Source organism: Podarcis melisellensis (genome assembly GCF_964234715.1).
Source record: "Podarcis melisellensis genome assembly, chromosome: 15".
NCBI classification, from domain to species: Eukaryota; Metazoa; Chordata; class Lepidosauria; order Squamata; family Lacertidae; genus Podarcis; species Podarcis melisellensis.
The window spans coordinates 18901828-18920821 of record NC_138532.1 but is presented as its reverse complement, the minus strand read 5'-3'; the positions used below and the strand labels follow the sequence as shown (position 1 = coordinate 18920821).

Sequence of the window (18994 nt, the reverse complement as noted above, 5' to 3'; positions counted from 1 at the left end):
ACAACTTCCAGGATAAGCTGCTCTGCTTACATGAAAAGAGCAAGCAGGTGGGAGCCCAGCTCACAGGGGATTTCCCCCCCACACACTTCAATAAGAAGGACCACCAGTGGCTCAGCACAGACTTTGTCTACAGGAGGGCTGGACCTAGACACATCAAAGAAGCGATTCACTTAAACGCATTGTAAACTCATACAACGAAATCTGGTAGGGAAAGATGGGACTCCACAGCACCCTCTGGTGTCACAGTGTTATATTGCATATACAACGCATATATGTAAAACACTGGTGTCCCCAAGGAAAAGCTTGCCAGGCCTTGTCCACTGCAAGCCAAAGACTTCTGGGCATCGTTCACGTAACATTGTCCTCAACTGGAGCCAATCCCTCAATCCTGGGAAAACCTGAAAAGCAACATGCAAAACCAGCCTGCTTCAACCTGGCTGGGAGAGATACCCTCCTGGCTGAAACGCTCCTAGAGCTGCTGCCAATTAGTGTAGACAATACAGAGCTAAATGGTCCCCAAGGATCTGAGTTGGTTTAAGGCTAGTCCCAGTGTTTCTATGTATTATTTTACTGTTAGTTCTAGATTTTATTTTATTTGATTATTGGTATTTTATTTAATAAAAGTTATATACCACTTGATTGTAAAAAAAAACAACCCCCAAAAACCTCAAAGCTGTTTAGTTTTTAATTTTATGCACTGGTAGTGCACATGCCTTCTTAAACTAACTAGTTCTGATTGATCCCAATCGGGAGAAATAAGTAGCCATTCCACGTGGAAAATGCTAACAGTTTGGGGTGTTGTTGTTTTTAAGAGATACGTAGCTAACGCCTGGTGTTTGGTTAGTGCTTAAAAACGATCAGATGCTGCCATCTAGCGGCACACTTCTCAAATTGCAGGTGTCCCTTTCCTTTGAAGACCCTGCGTGCTGAGTTCTTCCCATGGCCTTAGAGCAGTATGCAATGTGTGGGGAGTGGGAAGAGACTTCTGGGTGCAAGTGTGCTTGCACCACAGAATTATATAAAAGCATGACCAGTGCATGGGCAGCTTTCCATTCAATCCCTTTCCTTATTGTACCCCCTCAGAGTAGATATGGGTAACATAACTAAATCAGAATGCACGGCCATCGTAAACCTGTCCATATAACTTAAGGGGGGGAAACAAGGCAGAATGAGGGCTCCACCACCAGTTCCTTTCCTTTTAGCTTTCTTCCTTTCCTCACGGTTACTATAGGAGCCAACTCCTAGGGCAGGCATAGGCAAACTCGGCCCTCCAGATGCTTTGGGACTACAACTCCCATCATCCCTGACCACTAGTCCTGTTAGCTAGGGATGATGGGAGTTGTAGTCCCAAAACATCTGGAGGGTCGAGTTTGCCTATGCCTGTCTTAGGGGCTGTGGGGGCTTCGGTCCTCACAATAATTTTTTTTGAGAGGGCTGGGCCCCCACAACGTTGATGGGCATTCCCATTCAAATGGTGTGTGTGCACTACATCCTGTGATTAGTTAATATGGGGTGGGGCTTACCTGGGCCCCCACACTATTTTATTCAAGTTGGCACGCTTGGCTGTTGTGCCTTATCATAAATTGCATGTGCTAAGCCGACTCGGAGAAAATGAAACCCTTTCCTACTTGCTGCTTCGGCTGCAGTGCCACTTCCTGCTACAAACCGTGGAGGGTGTTCAACCAAGTTTCACCCAAGATTAGACCTAATGAAATCAATGGGCCTGTCTTGGTCATGTCCGTTAATTTCCTTGAGCCTATCCTGAGTAATATGGGGACGCGGGTGGTTTAAACCAAGGAGCCTAGGACTTGCCGATCAGAAGGTCGGCGGTTCGAATCCCCATGACGGTGTGAGCTCCCGTTGCTCGGTCCCTGCTGCTGCCAACCTAGCAGTTCGAAAGCATGTCAAAGTGCAAGTAGATAAATAGGTACCACTCTGGCAGGAAGGTAAACGGCGTTTCCACGAGCTGCTCTGGTTCGCCAGAAGCGGCTTAGTCATGCTGGCCACATGACCCGGAAGCTGAACGCCGGCTCCCTCGGCCAATAAAGCGAGATGAGCTCCACAACCCCAGAGTTGGTCATGACTGGACCTAATGGTCAGGGGTCCCTTTACCTTTACCTTTTATCCTGAGTAATACTTAGGCCTTGTCACACTGGGTGCCATCCCACTATATGTTGAACATCCAGTGGAGCTATGCAGCTGGTGCTATTTTTCTAGAAAAAGAGGTGTTGGGATTTATTGTGAACGCCTCCCTTGTTCTCTTAGAATGGCACTGGCGCCCACCTGAGAGGTGCCAGAACTGAGTTCCAATGAGTCTAGCTGAAAAAAAGCGGTCACTCGCTGTTACTAGTGTGAGCTCTAGGTGGCAATAGCACATTGTTATTGCCTTCTGCATCACATCGAAAAGAGAAGAGCTTACCTTTGCTTTTTAAAATAAACATGCTTATTTGCTTTCTTCGGTGGCTACCTGTTGCAGGTGACTTCCAAGGCCCCTCCTGCTCTCCCTTCTTAGGGTTTCTTATTCTTAAACCAGATTTGGACTGGCTACCTCTTCAAAAGGGACGCGGGTGGTGCTGTGGGTTAAACCACAGAGCCTAGGACTTGCCATTCAGAAGGTCGGCGGTTCGAATCCCCGCGACGGGGTGAGCTCCCGTTGCTCGGTCCCTGCTCCTGCCAACCTAGCAGTTCGAAAGCACATCAGAGTGCAAGTAGATAAATAGGTACCGCTCCGGTGGGAAGGTAAATGGCATTTCCGTGTGCTGCTCTGGTTCACCGGAAGTGGCTTAGTCATGCTGGCCACGTGACCCGGAAGCTGTACGCCAATAAAGCGAGATGAGCGCCGCAACCCCAAAGTCGGCCACGACTGGACCTAATGGTCAGGGATCCCTTTACCTTTACTTACCTCTTCAAAAACGTTAAGGTGTTATTAATGCTCATAAATGTGTCTCATTGCTTTTAAATGTTATAGACAGATAATATTGGTTTTTTATCACTTTGGTGTTTGCCTCCTTGAACTACTTTGGGAGGAGGGATAGGATAGAAATTTTAATCATTATCATATTAATAGAGGGCTGCCCTGTGCAAAGTAGGATGCCTTATAGTTGGGGGTTAACTTGTCCCCCCTGTGGCATTTTCCTTACAAAAAACGGTAAATGAATTGCCATTCACCTCCAGTGGATATTCAGAAGTGATCCTGTTATCTCCAGCTGTTGCTTTCTGAACCTTTCTACAGATATATGGAAACCATATCCATCTCATCTCATGCCTAAGGTGATCTGCATCTTGTCAGTTAGATGCTGCAAAATGGGCAGGGTCTGGACATGCCCCATCCTGTTGCCTTTTGTCTGACATTTGTTGCCTTTTATCTGACAGTGGTTTCAAACAGCAGAGAGAAGAGGCTTGAGTTCTTGACCCCGGTCAGTAATCCAGGTTCCCTTTGTGACTTTGAGCAATCCGCTGTGCCTCAGCTTTCATTTCCCCATCTGCAGAATGGGGGACTATTGCAGTGACACCTCACATGTTAAAAGTACAACACTGTCCAAACAAACTGTAAGGGGTACAGGTGACAGAGGAAATGAAGAGCTCCACAAAGCATTTGGCCCATAGACTTTCCTGTCCTGGTCCTTATCAATTAATCTATAGCATGCAAGTGTGTTTAGTCATTATTATTATTATTATTATTATTATTATTATTATTATTATTATTGCAAAATGTCAGATCTATACATCTCTTTCCGTGCAATGATGACACCAGGCTGGCAACCCACCTTATGGTCTGGGAAATACATCTGCTGTGGCAGCAGCAGGGGCCTTTAGGAGGAGAGACGGGACTCATGGGGAAATGCAAATGACTAAGACTTTGTTTATTTGAAGAGGCGAAATCATGTCTGTGTCTTCATTCAATTGTATTATATACCTTCCTGGGAATAATTGCAGAGTTTCAGAAAGGGTTCCTTCTGTCTCCTTCCCCCCTTTAGAACTGACTGGAGAATCTTTTGTTTGTTTTCTGAGAAGGCAGAGCACTGTCAGTATTTCCCCAAAGCTCCCTGAGTAAAGCTGCAGGAGCCAGGACTGATTTTCAAAACCTGCTGTTTTGTTTTTAATTAGTAAGATCCAAGGACGCGGGTGGCGCTGTGGGTTAAACCACAGAGCCTAGGACTTGCTGATCAGAAGGTCAGCGGTTCTTATCCCTGTGATGGGGTGAGCTCCCATTGCTTGGTCCCTGCTCCTGCCAACCTAGCAGTTCGAAAGCACGTCAAAGTGCAAGTAGATAAATAGCTACCGCTCTGGCAGGAAGGTAAACGGCGTTTCCGTGCGCTGCTCTGGTTCGCCAGAAGTGGCTTAGTCATGCTGGCCACATGACCCGGAAGCTGTACGCCGGCCCCCTCGGCCAATAAAGTGAGATGAGCGCCGCAACCCCAGAGTCGGCCACGACTGGACCTAATGGTCAGGGGTCCCTTTACCTTTACCTAGTAAGATCCAGTATTGGTTCCAGGTTTCGGAGGAGCTTTGGACAAGACACCCTCCTTCAGTGAGTCTCTTTCCTCACTGCAGCAAGCCCAGGGCGCTCTTATCAGTGGGGCCATTTCTTGGGCACGGGCACTTGGTGGGCACCTCACCATGCCGACCCCTGGTGGTAGGGTCTTAAGGTGAAAAAACACCTTAAGCTGCAGGATTCCTGCTCTGATGTTATTGGCAAATGGCTACAGAGGATTTCATGTTGGACTGAGGGCTGGGTCTCCTGCACCAGTTATTGACTTTAGTGCAGGAAATGAGAGACTGTGCCCCACCTTCACAAGAGCGGGAGGTCGCTGGGCCTGGCAAAGGCAGCAAGTCTTCTGGCTGCCTGTTGCTGGATGACCCGTCTGCTTGCTGTAGCCTGGAATCTGATACTCTATACAGTGGTACCTTAGGTTACAAACGCTTCAGGTTACAGATGCTTCAGGTTACAGACTCTTCTAACCCAGAAATAGTACCTCAGGTTAAGAACTTTGCTTCAGGATGAGAATAGAAATCGTGCGGCGGCAGCAGGAGGCCCCATTAGCTAAAGTGGTACCTCAGGTTAAGAACGGACCTCCGGAATGAATTAAGTTTTTAACCCAAGGTACCACTGTATATAGAAATGGCCTCATCTGATGGGCAGAGACTCTCCAGGGTCTTGGACCAAGAGCGGCTCTTTCCATCACTTGCTACCTGAAGTTTGGGGATAGAGATTCCAAAGATTAAACCTGGGACCTTCTGTTTTTTAAATACAGTGGTACCTTGATTCTCAAACTTAATCCATTCCGGAAGTCCGTTCCAAAACCGAAGCATTCCAAAACCAAGGCACGCTTTCCCATAGAAAGTAATGCAAAATGGATTAATCCAATCCAGACTTTTAAAAACAACCCCTAAAACAGCAATTTAACATGAATTTTACTATCTAACGAGACCATTGATCCATAAAATGAAAGCAATAAACAATGTACTGCAGTCACACAATCAATCAATCAGTAGCTGAACTGGCTTCCACACAGTCACAAAAACAAAACAAAAACCTGCAAAAACAAAAATGCAAAATAAATAGCAAAAACAGACAGACCTCAGCGTAACACTCAAAATGGAAGTGTGGCACTCAAATCAGAAGTGAAACACTCAAAATGGAGCATGTTTGGCTTCTGAAAAATGTTCACAAACCGGAACACTTACTTCCGGGTTTGCAGCGTTCTGGTTCCAAGTTGTTCAAGTATCAAGGCGTTTGAGAACCGAGGTACCACTGTAAAAACATTTGCAGTCGGTTGATCTAACCAATTAATTGGCTAATGCATCACTAGAGTGGCACTCCCACATAGTTTGATTTAAGTTACTTCCATTTAAGTTGACTGCCTCCCTGCTATGTACAGGACCTGAAGTAAGAAAGACAAAAGAACTCTCTGTTTCCTTTTCCCTCAAATCATACGCTGTTTTTGTTCAGTATTCTCAGTAAAGTGCTATCAGAATTTCTCTCTCACTCTCTGAACTCTATCTGTGCTATTGATATGACTTTTCTAACCTATAGACACATGTGCACCTGGCTCTTAGAGGACGACTGGCTAAAGAAAGGGCAGCTGCAATTTCAGCACCGGACCAAGAGACAGCACCTCTCTTTTATCTAAGTTCAACCAATCGCGAATGGCTCATCCCATTACAAATAGCAAGCATGAGAGCCTCACTGCCTGGTCATGACCATGGTAGGGTTTAAACCCCACCTTCCTTCCATTCCTCTGTAGCTTCCATCTAAGTAGGTTATTTATTTTAATTTTAAAATATACCTTGCACCCCAAGACAACAAATGGTGCCTCTAGCCAAACAGAGCCTTAAATGCTTGTTGAGTGTCTAATTCAGAGGAGAGTGAAGAATGACAACCAAAGGAGTCAGAAGTTTAGTTGCCCTCGGTTCATTTGCCTGGAAGGAATCCAGGTGGCCACCCTGAAAACCATATCCAGCCCACTGAGCTGACCAAGATGGCATAGATTGGCATAGACCTCTGTCTAGTGAAACTAATCAATGGCTAGGAGGAACTTCAACGAAGGCAAAACTGAACAAAAGAAAAATGAAATGTAGAAGATAAAATCCAAAGTCAGAGGGGTTGTAAAACTTCAACTAAATTGTTAAAATCTGGGGTTGTTGGCAGGTCAAGCAAACTCAACGATTACTCTGCATTTTATGTGCTGCAGTGGTAGCCAGTTTGGAAAGCCTCATGCCAGCATCACTCTTTCTAATACCAAACTCAGTGCTGTCGGGCATTGAGGATTGGAGCAAAAAAAGGGCCATTGGGAATGTCCACTAAGGAAATGGGGCGGGGGGTCGTTTAACTTCGCAGCTGGTCTGCTTTAAGACCCTGGTAAAACCTCTCTGTTCTGCCAGAGATGCAAATGTTCTGCCAGACAACGGAGCTGGAAACATTTTTGCTGCTGAGTAGAGCAGTATGAAAACAAACCAAAGGACCATTTTTCTCCCTCCTTGTTAAAACCACGAGGAAAGCAGTGGATTTTGAGGGAAAGGGTTTCAATGCATGTTGGGTTTTTGCTTTCAGGACAGGGCTTTGGGTATTGACATGGGCCACCAAGTTTCAGAAAAGGCACATACTATACAGCAGGCATAGGCAAACTCCAGCCCTCCAGATGTTTGAGACTACAACTCCCATCATCCCTAGCTAACAGGACCAGTGGTCAGGGATGATGGGAACTGTAGTCTCAAAACATATTGAGGGCCGAGTTTGCCTATGCCTGCTATAGAGGCTTTCCTTGTTTTCTATTGATAAGAGGGAAGGTCTGTATTCTTGTGAAAGGGTATTTCACTGGGCAACTGCCTTGCAGACATGTTTTCAGACTGGATACCAGTATCAGTGGTTATAGTTAGGAGCTTTGAAGGTAAACTCCTTCTCGGTCATGGAGCTCAGAAATTTAACTGAGATCCGGGAAACAAACTTTGTGAAACCCGAGGTCTTAAAGCCAAAGCAGAGCTCTATGCAAATTGCTGGCTGTTTTGTAAGTTGGATTAATTTAAATGAGGGGGGATTGTGGACTTGAACACAGCCTCTATTCTGCACCCACCTCAGACCCAGACCTTCTGACCCAGCACCTTCCTCTGAAGTCTAATCTCATAAGGCTTTTCAGCGAACAAATGAAACATTTTGCAGCTCATTAAAGCTCCAAATGAGATTCTAGTTGCAATCCATCTGGTGAAGGGGAAAGTCCAAGCAAAGGGCACTAGGGAGCGAGGAGAAGAGCTCCAATTTAGTTAGAATACAAAAAAAGAAGAGCTGGGGGGGGGGGGAGAGAACCAAAAGAAAATTCAGCTTGTACCTTGGTGGTTGTCTTTGTCCATGGAGTTTTCTTGGCAGGGATATTGGAGTGGCTTGCTGGTTCCTGCTCCAGGTGGATCACGTTTGGTCAAAACTCTCTCCAATACTTTGGCCACCTCATGAGAAGAGAAGACTCCCTGGAAAAGACCCTGATGTTGGGAAAGATGGAGGGCACAAAGGGAAGGGGACGGCAGAGGACGAGATGGTTGGATAGTGTTCTCAAAGCTAGCAGCATGAGTTTGACCAAACTGCAAGAGGCAGTGGAAGACAGGAGTGCCAGGCGTGCTCTGGTCCATGGGGTCACAAAGAGTCGGACACGACTAAATGACTAAACAACAACAACACCTTGGTGGTGATCTATATGGGCTTGCTGAGAAAAGCCTGTGCTTGGCTAAAAGACAGTGATGACAAATGCAGGACACCTTGTCCTCGAAGAAACTGTGGCTAAGTTTGTGGCACCTCAGGAGCCTATTTTTTAACAGTAATGCCGAGTAAATTTCAGCTGATAGCACTGGCTAGGGAAGCCTGTGGCACTGAAATATGCGCCTCTTCCAACAGAGGAAATTTCAATAGCATTGGAAAGGAAGAAAGGGGGAATTTGTGAGCGGTGCGCATACTTAAGAAATGTTGTTACAGTTCTTTCCTTTCCTTGTTGCCTGTAACTAAAGGTCAAGTGAGATGACATATTAGCTTCATTCTTCTGCCCACAAGTAAAGGGTTTTTTTAAAATTAAAAAACCCCCACAAACTGTCAACACGGCAGGGTGCCTGCTATAGGTTTGGACCCTAGTATTGGGGTGCAAGGTAGATTTTTAAGCCTTTGCCTCTCTGCTAGAGTATCGATTTGATACCACCATCACTGCCACCAGCTTGCACAGAAAAACAGCAGCTCCCATTCACTTCAGTGAGAAGTTTCCACCTTATACAAATTGAATTTTTTTTTTTTTTGGAGGGGGGGGATAGAATGGAATGGCCCTTGTTGGTCTCGAAAGGGGTAAAACAAGGGTGTATCCTTGCTCCCTTTCTATTTAATTTATTTCTATCAGACTTGCCAGATTACCTTCAAAAAATAGAATCACATGCCCCTAAACTTAATCAGAAACCAGTTCCTCTCTTATTATACGCAGACGATGCTGTCCTACTATCATTAACGAGCTTGGGTCTGAAACGTCTTATATCTTCACTGATCCTTTACTGCGAATGCAACAAACTCTCTATAAATTATGAGAAGACAAAAATTTTGGTCTTCTCGAATGGTTGGAAATTAGAGAAATGGAAAATAAGAGGGCAAGAAATCCAACAAGTGAAAATCTATAGATATCTGGGAATCTTATTCCAGAGCAATTTAGGGTGGGCAACCCATCGCACAAACGCCATAAAACAGGCAAAGTGCACCTCATCAGCAGTTGCCCGTTTTTACTATCAGAAAGGTAATCAATTTATTCCTGCGGCCAATCAGATATTTCAAACAAAAGTGCAATCCCAGATATTCTATGGAATCCCGCTATGGGTCCAAGCATATAACAGTGATTTAAAAAAGATTCACTCCAGCTTTCTGAGACGTATTCTTGGACTCCCAGCTATGATCAAATATGAAACAATGTGTGCAGAAATAGGCATACACACAATGGAATATTGGGCATGGTCCACCTCAATAAAGTACTGGTTACGCTGCCATTTTCGCTGCCCTCCATCAAGTCTGCTCGCTGATTTGCTCAATGACTCCTATAAATCAAGATGGTATCAGCACCTCGAAAAAAAGATTGAATCTTTAGGCATCGAGCTGGAGCCCCTGTACAATTCTAATGAGCAATACATTTTCCATAATATCCTAACTAGACTAAAGGATGTCGAGAGACAAAATATTATGGCAGCTGTAAACAAAATTTGCTCCCCCATATTCTATGATTTAAATATCTTAGATAGCAGAGCCAACTACGTCACTAAATTAATAATCCCAGCCCAACGTAGGGCTTTTATGCTGGCCCGTTTGAATGTTTTTCCCTCAGCATTTGTCAGGGGAAGATATCAAAACATTCCTAGAAACAAGAGATTCTGCAGATGTTCTATGAATGTCCCGGACACTGTAGAGCATATTCTCTTTCATTGCCCATTGTACAGTACGCTCCGTCAACGCGTGCTGTCCCCTCTCTCGGGTGGTCTGGAACCCCAGCAAGGTGAATGTGTGGGACTCTACCTATCCAACGTTGACCAAAGGGTAACGGCGGGGGTAGCCGAGTTTTTGGTAGCAGTCCTCCAAGGAGCAGGTTAACAAAGAAAACCATTGACTCTATATGTATATATATATATATGTATGTAGCCAACTGCTGCCCTTATATATATATTTCAAGGCCTTTATATGTTATTTTCTCTTTTATGGTTTTATTCGCATAATGCCTAATAAAGGTTTGATAAGTAAGTAAGAATGGAATGGCTAACAGCTCTTGATACTGCAACATTCTGTTACAGAGCCCCAGAGAAGGTCACACATGACATCTGGGGTTTATTGGAATCCGAGGTTGCAGTAACAGGACCATCCTGGGATGTGAATGATCTGAACTCCCTCCATCTAGAAGCAGGTTGTATATACAGTGGTACCTCGGGTTACATACACTTCAGGTTACAGACTCTGCTAACCCAGAAATAGTGCTTCAGGTTAAGAACATTGCTTCAGGATGAGAACAGAAATCGTGCTCCGGTGGCGTGGCGGCAGCAGGAGGCCCCATTAGCTAAAGTGGTGCTTCAGGTTAAGAACAGTTTCAGGTTAAGAACGGACCTCCAGAACAAATTAAGTACTTAACCCGAGGTACCACGGTATGTTTAAATAAACCATATAGCATAAAAACAACACAGACCCCCCCCCAAAAAAAAAACCAAGTGAGCTGGCCAGAAGTGCACACAGCATTCCAACTATGGTGACACCATAGATTTGTATAATGGCATTATGATATTGGTGTCTTCCTGCTCTGAGCCATCGCTGTGCTCGCTGTGAGAAGCCAAACCTTTAGTTATGGGGTGATGCCGTGTGAGAGAGACCCTTTTGGCCATGCAGCCGCACAGTCCTGAACTTCAGGGAGCAGAATGGCAGATGGAAGACCCATAATTGGCTCATAATCGTCAAGAACATGAGCCAGGGAAAACCATTTGGGACAAGTTGTGGACAGGATGAGATGTTTATCATGGTTGGCATTTCAGTCAGAAGGGAGCTACAAAGCAAAACAGACCCTCGGAATATGGAAATTTACCAGGCTGCCCCTCCAACCTTTTAGCACAAATGTGCATTTAAGTGACTATGCATCCAGACCCCCTGGAGAGAAGCCTTTACAAGCCCTGAAATGGGAGAAGGCATTCTGCATTTATGAGAAAAACGAGAGCGCAGGCTGGGTGATTTTTAAAAATTTTTTTTAATACCGCACAAATAAACTATCCAGTCTTTGGCTGTCAATGGGTGATTTCCAACACACTGCCTCTTGTCTTCTGGGGCACATTTTAATTCCACCATATGAAATAGCAGTTGGCTCAGTGTTCCCTCCAGCAGGAAATAAAGCTAGGTGAATGGATAGGAATGACTCTGTGGATTTCAGCATGGGGGCCAATATGCATGATGGTTCCATTACCTAAAATGTGAGATGTCTGGAAGATGAGAATTTCCCATTCATCTTTCCTGAAGGAAGGAAGGGTGATAAAATTACTAATTTGTCAACTTGGAACGAAGGACTTTTTAAAAATATGCTTTTCTCCTAAAGGTAAAGGGACCCCTGATGATTAGGTCCAGTCATGACTGACTTGGGTTGCGGCGCTCATCTCGCTTTATTGGTGGAGGGAGCCGGCGTACAGCTTCTGGGTCATGTGGCCAGCATGACTAAGCCGCTTCTGGCGAACCAGAGCAGCGCACAGAAACGCCGTTTACCTTCCCGCCAGAGAAGGTATCTACTTGCACTTTGACATGCTTTCGAACTGCTAGGTTGGCAGGAGCTGGGACTGAGCAACAGGAGCTCATCCCGTCGCGGGGATTTGAACCGCCAACCTTCTGATCGGCAAGTCCTAGGCTTTGTGGTTTAACCCACAGCGCCACCCGCGTCAGTACACCTCAGTAAAATTGGCTGTATCAGGCCAGTGGCCCATCTAGTCCAGCATCATGTTCTTAGCCAGGAAGCAACAGCATTTCCCCCAATTATGTTTCTCAGGAGCATGCAACCAGAAGTTTACACCGTCTGTTAACAGAAACAGTACATAGCCATCATGAGTAGTAGCAATTGATACTCCCATTCTCCCTGAATTTGTCTAAACCCCTTCTAAACCTATCCAAGGAGACTTTAATGGATGGTACCCAGCTCTCCCTCACTGTCTCACCTGAGTGGTGCACGCCCTGGCTATCTCCCGCTTGGACTACTGCAATGCGCTCTACGTGGTGCTCTCTTTGAAGGTGACTCAGAAACTACAACTAATCCAGAATGCGGCTGCTAGACTGGTGACTGGGAGTGGCCGCCAAGACCATATAACACCAGTCCTAAAGGATCTACATTGGCTCCCCGTACATTTCCAAGCACAATTCAAAGTGTTGGCACTGGCCTTTAAAGCCCTAAATGGCCTTGGCCTGTGTACTTGAAGGAGCATCTTTGGCCCCCATCATTCAGCCCAGACATTGAGGTCCAGCTCCAAGGGTCTTCTGGTGGTTCCCTCAATGCAAGAAGTGAAGTTACAGGAAACCAGGCAGAGGGCCTTCTCAGTAGTGGCACCAGCCCTGTGGAATGCCCTCCCATCAGATGTCAAGGAAATAAGGAACTGAACAACCTTTGGAAGACATTTGAAGGCAGCCCTGTATGGGGAAGTTTTTAAGGTTAAATGTTTTATTATGTTTTTGTATATGCTGGAAGACACCCAGAGTGGCTGGGGTACCCAGTCAGATGGGTGGAGTATAAATAATAAAATTGTTATTGTTTTTAATAGAGTCCCATTTCTTTTGCACCACTTTTATATTCCTGAATTGCACAAAAGAACTAATTGCTAACAACAACATTTCACACTTCAACACCTTTTCCCTAAAGGGACTTTGGTGGAATGCCCATTTTGCTGATGGGCAAACCAAGGCCATGTTGAATTATTAAACCAGAAAATTAGCAGTGACCCATATGCTTCTAGCCAAGGCAAATGGAGAGGAATCAGAGCTCATTATTGCTTCTTCATGCAAGGAAAGGTTACCGATGCTGAAAAATCTCTCCCAGTTTTCTGGGCGAATGTGTGAATTACATTATTGAATGTGATATAATTTTGAGTTTAGGTTCCAGTTCGGCGCACGAAGAAAGTACAAAAGGGCGCACTATAGTGCCGATACGCCTGCTTGATTTTCTAGATTTAATACACAGCAAAGTGGCAGTAAATGTGAATCATTATCTTTTGACAGAGAATGATGGTTTTGCTTTGCAATATCAATTGAATGCTCGTGGGCAAAGATTCTGCCCTAGTAGCTGTTGAAAATTCTTGATTAGTTGTTCGGTGGTGATGGTTTCCCATCTTCGCTGTAGATCTTTGCCTCTTTCCTAATCTCCCTTGTCATATATATTTTCCTATTTGAGAATGCCATTAAAAAGCCTGGCTCTTTAAGAGGCAGAAACTGTTGCCTTTCCCTCTATAAGTGAACGGGGAATGGAGATGAAGTAATTTTACTGGAGGTTTATGAAACAGACCGATATTATAACGATGATGACAATGACCTGAAAGAATCTACTGCAGAGATTTAATGACTGGCTCTCAGAATACCAGAGGCAGCCCATTGCCATGATATTGCTTTGGTGGTTGAAATTGGCTGATACAGATAACTGTCATTATGTATTAATCTCATCTGGGAAGAAAACTATGCACTGTTCTGCAAATATTGAGGAAAATTCTGCAGGCAGTCTTTGGGGTTTTTCTTGTGGTTTTTTTTGCTGCTAAAGAGGGGATAAGGTCCGTACATATAGTTAAAGCTATGGTTTCCCCAGTAGTGAAGTATGGAAGTGAAAGCTGGGCCATAAAGAAGGCTGATTGCTAAAGAATTGATGCTTTTGAATTATGGTGCTGGAGGAGACTCTTGAGAGTCCCATGGACTGCAAGAAGATCGAACCTATCCATTCTTAAGGAAATCAGCCCTGAGTGCTCATTGGAAGGACAGATCCTGAAGCTGAGGCTCCAGTACTTTGGCCACCTCATGAGAAGAGAAGGCTCCCTGGAAAAGACCCTGGTGTTGGGAAAGATGGAGGGCACAAGGAGAAGGGGACGACAGAGGACGAGATGGTTGGACAGTGTTCTCGAAGTATGAACATGAGTTTGACCAAACTGCGGGAGGCAGTGGAAGACAGGAGTGCCTGGCGTGCTCTGGTCCATGGGGTCACGAAGAGTCGGACACGACTAAACGACTAAACAATAACAAAGAGGGGATGGAAATAGTTGACCACAGCAGAACAGATAATAGGGAAGAGTCTTCCCATCTTAGCAATTGTCACTGAGAGCTACTCAGGTGGACCTTATAGATCAGGTATAACCAAAGAGGGGCAAAAACAAAGTTGTTGGACTACAACTATCTCTGACCATTGGCCATGCTGGCTGGGGCTGATGGGATCTGGAGTCCAAAACTATTGTTAGGGCACCACATTTGCTACCCCTGTTCTGGAATCTGTGACAATTGTATGAAAATCAATATGCTTACATGGGTGACTAATACAGTCATGCCTCGAGTTGAATGTGCTTCAGGTTGAGTGCGCTCAAGTTGCGCTCTGAGGCAACCCGGAAGTAACGGACCACGTTACTTCCGGGTTTCACTGCTCGCGCATGCACAGACGCTCAAAATGACATCACGCGCATGTGTGGAAGCGGTGAAATGCGACCCGCGCACACGCAGATGCGCCGTCGCGTCTTGCGTTCTGTTCGGGATGCGAACGGGGCTCTGGAACGGATCCCGTTCGCATCCCAAGGTACCACTGTAATCAGTTTTCTACAGAGAAGGAAGGAAGAGATGGTGATGAGCTGCTGTGGTGTAGTGACTGGGGTCTCAAGTCTAGGACCTGGAGACTGGGGTTCAAATCCCCACTTAGCCATGAAGCTCACTGGATGACCTTAGGCCAGGCATTTTCTGCCTAACCTGCCTCACAGGGTGGTTGTGAGAATAAAAACCGGAAGGGGGAGAACTGTGTATGCCACTGTCAAACTCGTTGAAGGGAAGCTGGGATATAAATGCAATTGTAAGATGACATATCGTATCTCCCACCCTTGTAAACGGCTATATAGTGGACAAATTGAAACTCCCATTATCATAGTAGTTAGAATGGGGAGAAAGCATATTTGCTAGTGGAACTCTATTGTCTTCTTTTTGTGCAACGGCGAGGACATTGATTTTGAAACGTTGGCACCCAGAACGAGTTATTGGGGGCAGCAGAGAGTTGGTGCCATTTAGTGTTTGATGCACAGAGCATCCAACTTGGAGGTGGGAGATCCAGGTTCATATCCTTGCTCATATGTAAAGCTATCTCTGAGCCTTAAATACAATCCTCCTGCCCCAAGTCCTATGGTCATTCTCTAAAGCCCTTCTCCAAATCTAACCCCTCAACCCCAAGTGAATCACGTGATATCCAGAAATGGGCCTCTCTGCCCAAGGAGACTTGACAGGTGCCATCTTGTTTTTGTTTTCAACAACATTGCCATTTTAATTACACATTTTTAATTCATCAGCTGTGCTGTGGCATCTTAATGCTTGCTTTCTTGGTAATAAATCCCAGTGTGTTCACACAAGAAAAGGGTGTGTAAGAATGCAGCTTTAGTGAGCACTCTGCTGACTGCTGTTTTATTATGTTGCATTACTATTGCTGTTTGGTTTTATTGTGTTTTTAATACTTTAATTCTGATTGCTCAGAGACCCTTCCTGGCTGAACTGTTGAAGAGCAGCAGCATGAGAAGTTTTCAAAATACCAGAAATCTACCTCACAGGATTGTTGTGGAAGTAAAATGGCAAGGAGTTGGGGGTGGGGCGGGGAAGTGGGAACACAACCCTGAACTCCTTGAAGGAAAAGCAAGATAAATATGTGTAATAGGGAACAGCAGACGGGGCCTTTTTGGTGGCTGCACCTCAACTTTAAAGAGGCCTCCCTTGGGAAGGCAACCAGGCAACTGCTCTGCACTTTTCCTGCTGTTTCGGTGCAGGTTGTGATTCTGCTGTCTGCTCTCAAATGGTAGCATTTTAATGCTTTCTGGTGTTTTTTGTTTTAGTTGGTTTCATCAAAATTGCAACTGCCCCTGGGGTCCTGTTGAAGAATGGTATACATCACATATATAAATAAAACCTACTAAGATGAGCATACTTAAAACAACAAACATATCTAATGTAACACATTTGGGGGGATACACTAAATCCACCAGGACTTGGTGAGAATGGAGTGTTTCTAGATCAGTGTTTTTTTCCTCCCTTTTTTAGTATGTAATTTTTATTAAATTTTCTGTTTTAGAATTTAAAGTACTCATTTTTACACCCTTAAGATATCAGTGACTTCCCTTCTTCTTTTTCCATGGTTCATTTTACATATCATAAATCATATTTACAAAAGAATATTTTACCCCCCAAAATAATACCATTCAGTATTCCATTACTGCATCCAGCAAAACTTATTTACACTGTTGACTTTATCTTAATGCTGCCAGCGTTTTCAGCTGTACATAATTATTTCCCATACAGTATATTCAATAAACGTTTTCCAATCTTTCTACAGTATGTCAGTGTTTCCTATTACAGGGACTACACGGAAGCTTAAAACCTCCTTGCTTGGCTATAAACTTCTATAGGTGAAATGCCGTCCGACGTTGTGGACGTTTTACTAGCAGTCTCAGCTGCAAGAGCGTGAGCCTTAGGAGGAGAACGTGAGAATCCCTTTCGAGCAACCCGTGTTTAGACGTCACAGCGCTGAGGTACAAACAGGCGAGAGAGACTCGTCTCCGCCCACAGGCGCGCGGCTCTTCCCTCGCCTCTTCTGAGGCGCCAATGACTTCTCCTTTTCCCTTGGGCTCTTTTGCATAGCCACGCCCCTCCCGCTCTCGGGGCTGCGCGCTGGGCCGCCATCTTGGACTCCTCGGCGGGGGCAGCGCGGTTACCATGGAGACCGCCGGGACGCGGCCCGGCCTGTGAAGGAACCCAAAGCCCGACTCAAGTCTGTCCCTGGTATTTGCTCCTAATTTCAAGACTTTCATCACTTTTCCTAACCGAAAATAGTAATTCCCGAGTCCTCCCCAAGTATTCTGGGGAAATAGGGACTTGACTTCGGTCCATCTAGCTCAGTATGCTCCGCACTGACTGGCAGCGGCTCTCTAAGATTTCAAGGCGTCTCTAAGGGGAGATGTCGGAGCCTGTCCTCAGATCTGTGTACAGGATTTTTGACGGGGGGGGAGGTGGTTGGGCAAAAAGTTGTTGAGCTTTTTTTGTGGGTGGGTGGGGGGAGATCGCACCAAAAATTGAGTTTTTGGGGAGATCCCAGGTCATGAACATTTTCTTTTAAATGTAAATAAAAATAAAAATAAACCCAGTGGTCAGTCATCTGTTTGAGGGGCAGGCTTTTGTTACGGGGGGCAGAACCTCAGTTTCAAGATTTATACGCAATTTATACACTGTGTGTGTGTGTGTGTGTGTGTAGTCATTGCTTTTTTTCTGGGGGAGACGCAGGGGTACGCATACCCCCTAAACATTTTGTGAATCTTTGTACTTTTGTCCATTTACTGTATTTATTTTCCCCTATTTAAACTATAAAATGGTGATTTTCTTGAGTCAAAATGAGAGTACACCTAAACATTTTTAAAGGAAAAAAGCACTGTGTGTTGTAATTTATACACTATGGAGTGTGTAGCCAGAATCCAACTGGTGCAGCTTAAGCTCCCACCACCCTAGTGGAAGTATGGATATATATATATATGCAGGTTTTGGTGTCCTCGGGTGTCTTCCCGTGTAAAAGTTGGGGTGTCTAGGCGACGTTTCGACGAGGTCTCACTCGTCATCTTCAGGCTGGTGCTTTCGGCTTCTTGTTACTGGAACAGAGCAGGATCTCAGTGTTTGAGTTCCTATAAATACTGTTGAGGGGGTGTGGTGTATAGCCTCCAATGTTCTGGGCAGAGAGGAAGTTCCCAGGCTAGTGTGCCTTTTCTTCTTTTGTTCCTTAATTACTTGAGGGATATCTTGAGTGATTTCTTGAGTGATATCCTGAGTACCACTTAGGTGGGTCATTAGGTGTGGATTAGTTGCTAAAGTCTTTGTGTCTTGACCTCTTGAACTTTGTGAAGAGTTTTTCTGAGAAGATGGCTGTACTGCACTTAGTTGTGCTCTGGCTTGGCTTCGTGTATAGGGGCGAGCTGTGGTTTTGTGGCCTGTGTCAGCCAGATCTGTGTAGGGATTGCAGGGGGGTGCAGCATCCGGAGGTGCCACCATGGTTTGGCTACTGGATGGTGTCTGTAATTTATCTGTGGAGAGGGTCTGGGTTTGGGTCTGGTGTGGTTGATTGGTGATGGCGTTCTGTGTGCCTCTGGATCTGGTGTCAGTTTTTGTGGGGAGGGCTAATTTCCAGATGTCTGGCAAGCGGGATGTGTCGTCACGCTTGTTCATGTTGTGAGGGTGTTTCTCTATCTCGATGGCTTCCATGATTATTCTCTTGTGGTGATGTTCCATGTTAAAGAGCAATTTGGAATCTGCAAAATTAATTTCGTGTCCTGTTTCTTTCATGTGTTGGAAAAGAGAGGAAGTTTTTTCTTCTTTTTTGACGGCATTCTTGTGTTCTGCGATACGTGCATTTATTCGTCTGTTTGTTTGTCCAATGTACGTGGCTGGGCAGACTTTGCAGGGTATTTCATAGACCCCTTGGTTTTCCAACTGGATTTTATCCTTGGGGTTTCTGAGGATATTGGCTATTTTTTGGTTGGTGCAAAAGGCTGTTTTGATATTGTGTTTATGGAGGATTTTGCTAATTTTATCTGTAGTGCCCTTGATATAAGGAAGGAGGGCCATGCCATTGTTTTCTTCTGTGTCTTGGTTTTTGGGGGGTGTTGGAAAACCAAGGGGTCTATGAAATACCCTGCAAAGTCTGCCCAGCCACGTACATTGGACAAACAAACAGACGAATAAATGCACGTATCGCAGAACACAAGAATGCCGTCAAAAAAGAAGAAA

General features: G+C 45.1%; 1 protein-coding gene across 7 annotated transcripts in view; it reads left to right on the top strand.

The window, feature by feature from the left end:
* Positions 1–16859: 16859 nt before the first annotated feature.
* TTC12 (tetratricopeptide repeat domain 12) overlaps positions 16860–18994 on the top strand; it is a 38531-nt gene continuing 36396 nt past the window's right edge. For 4 of the 7 annotated variants that reach the window (XM_081889821.1, XM_081889822.1, XM_081889817.1 and 1 more), the window contains exon 1: positions 16860–17005. The gene's annotated coding sequence lies outside the window, so the exon portion shown is untranslated. Of the gene's footprint in view, positions 17078–18994 lie in introns of all 7 variants that reach the window. The other 3 variants (XM_081889818.1, XM_081889819.1, XM_081889820.1) reach the window with 3 other exon arrangements.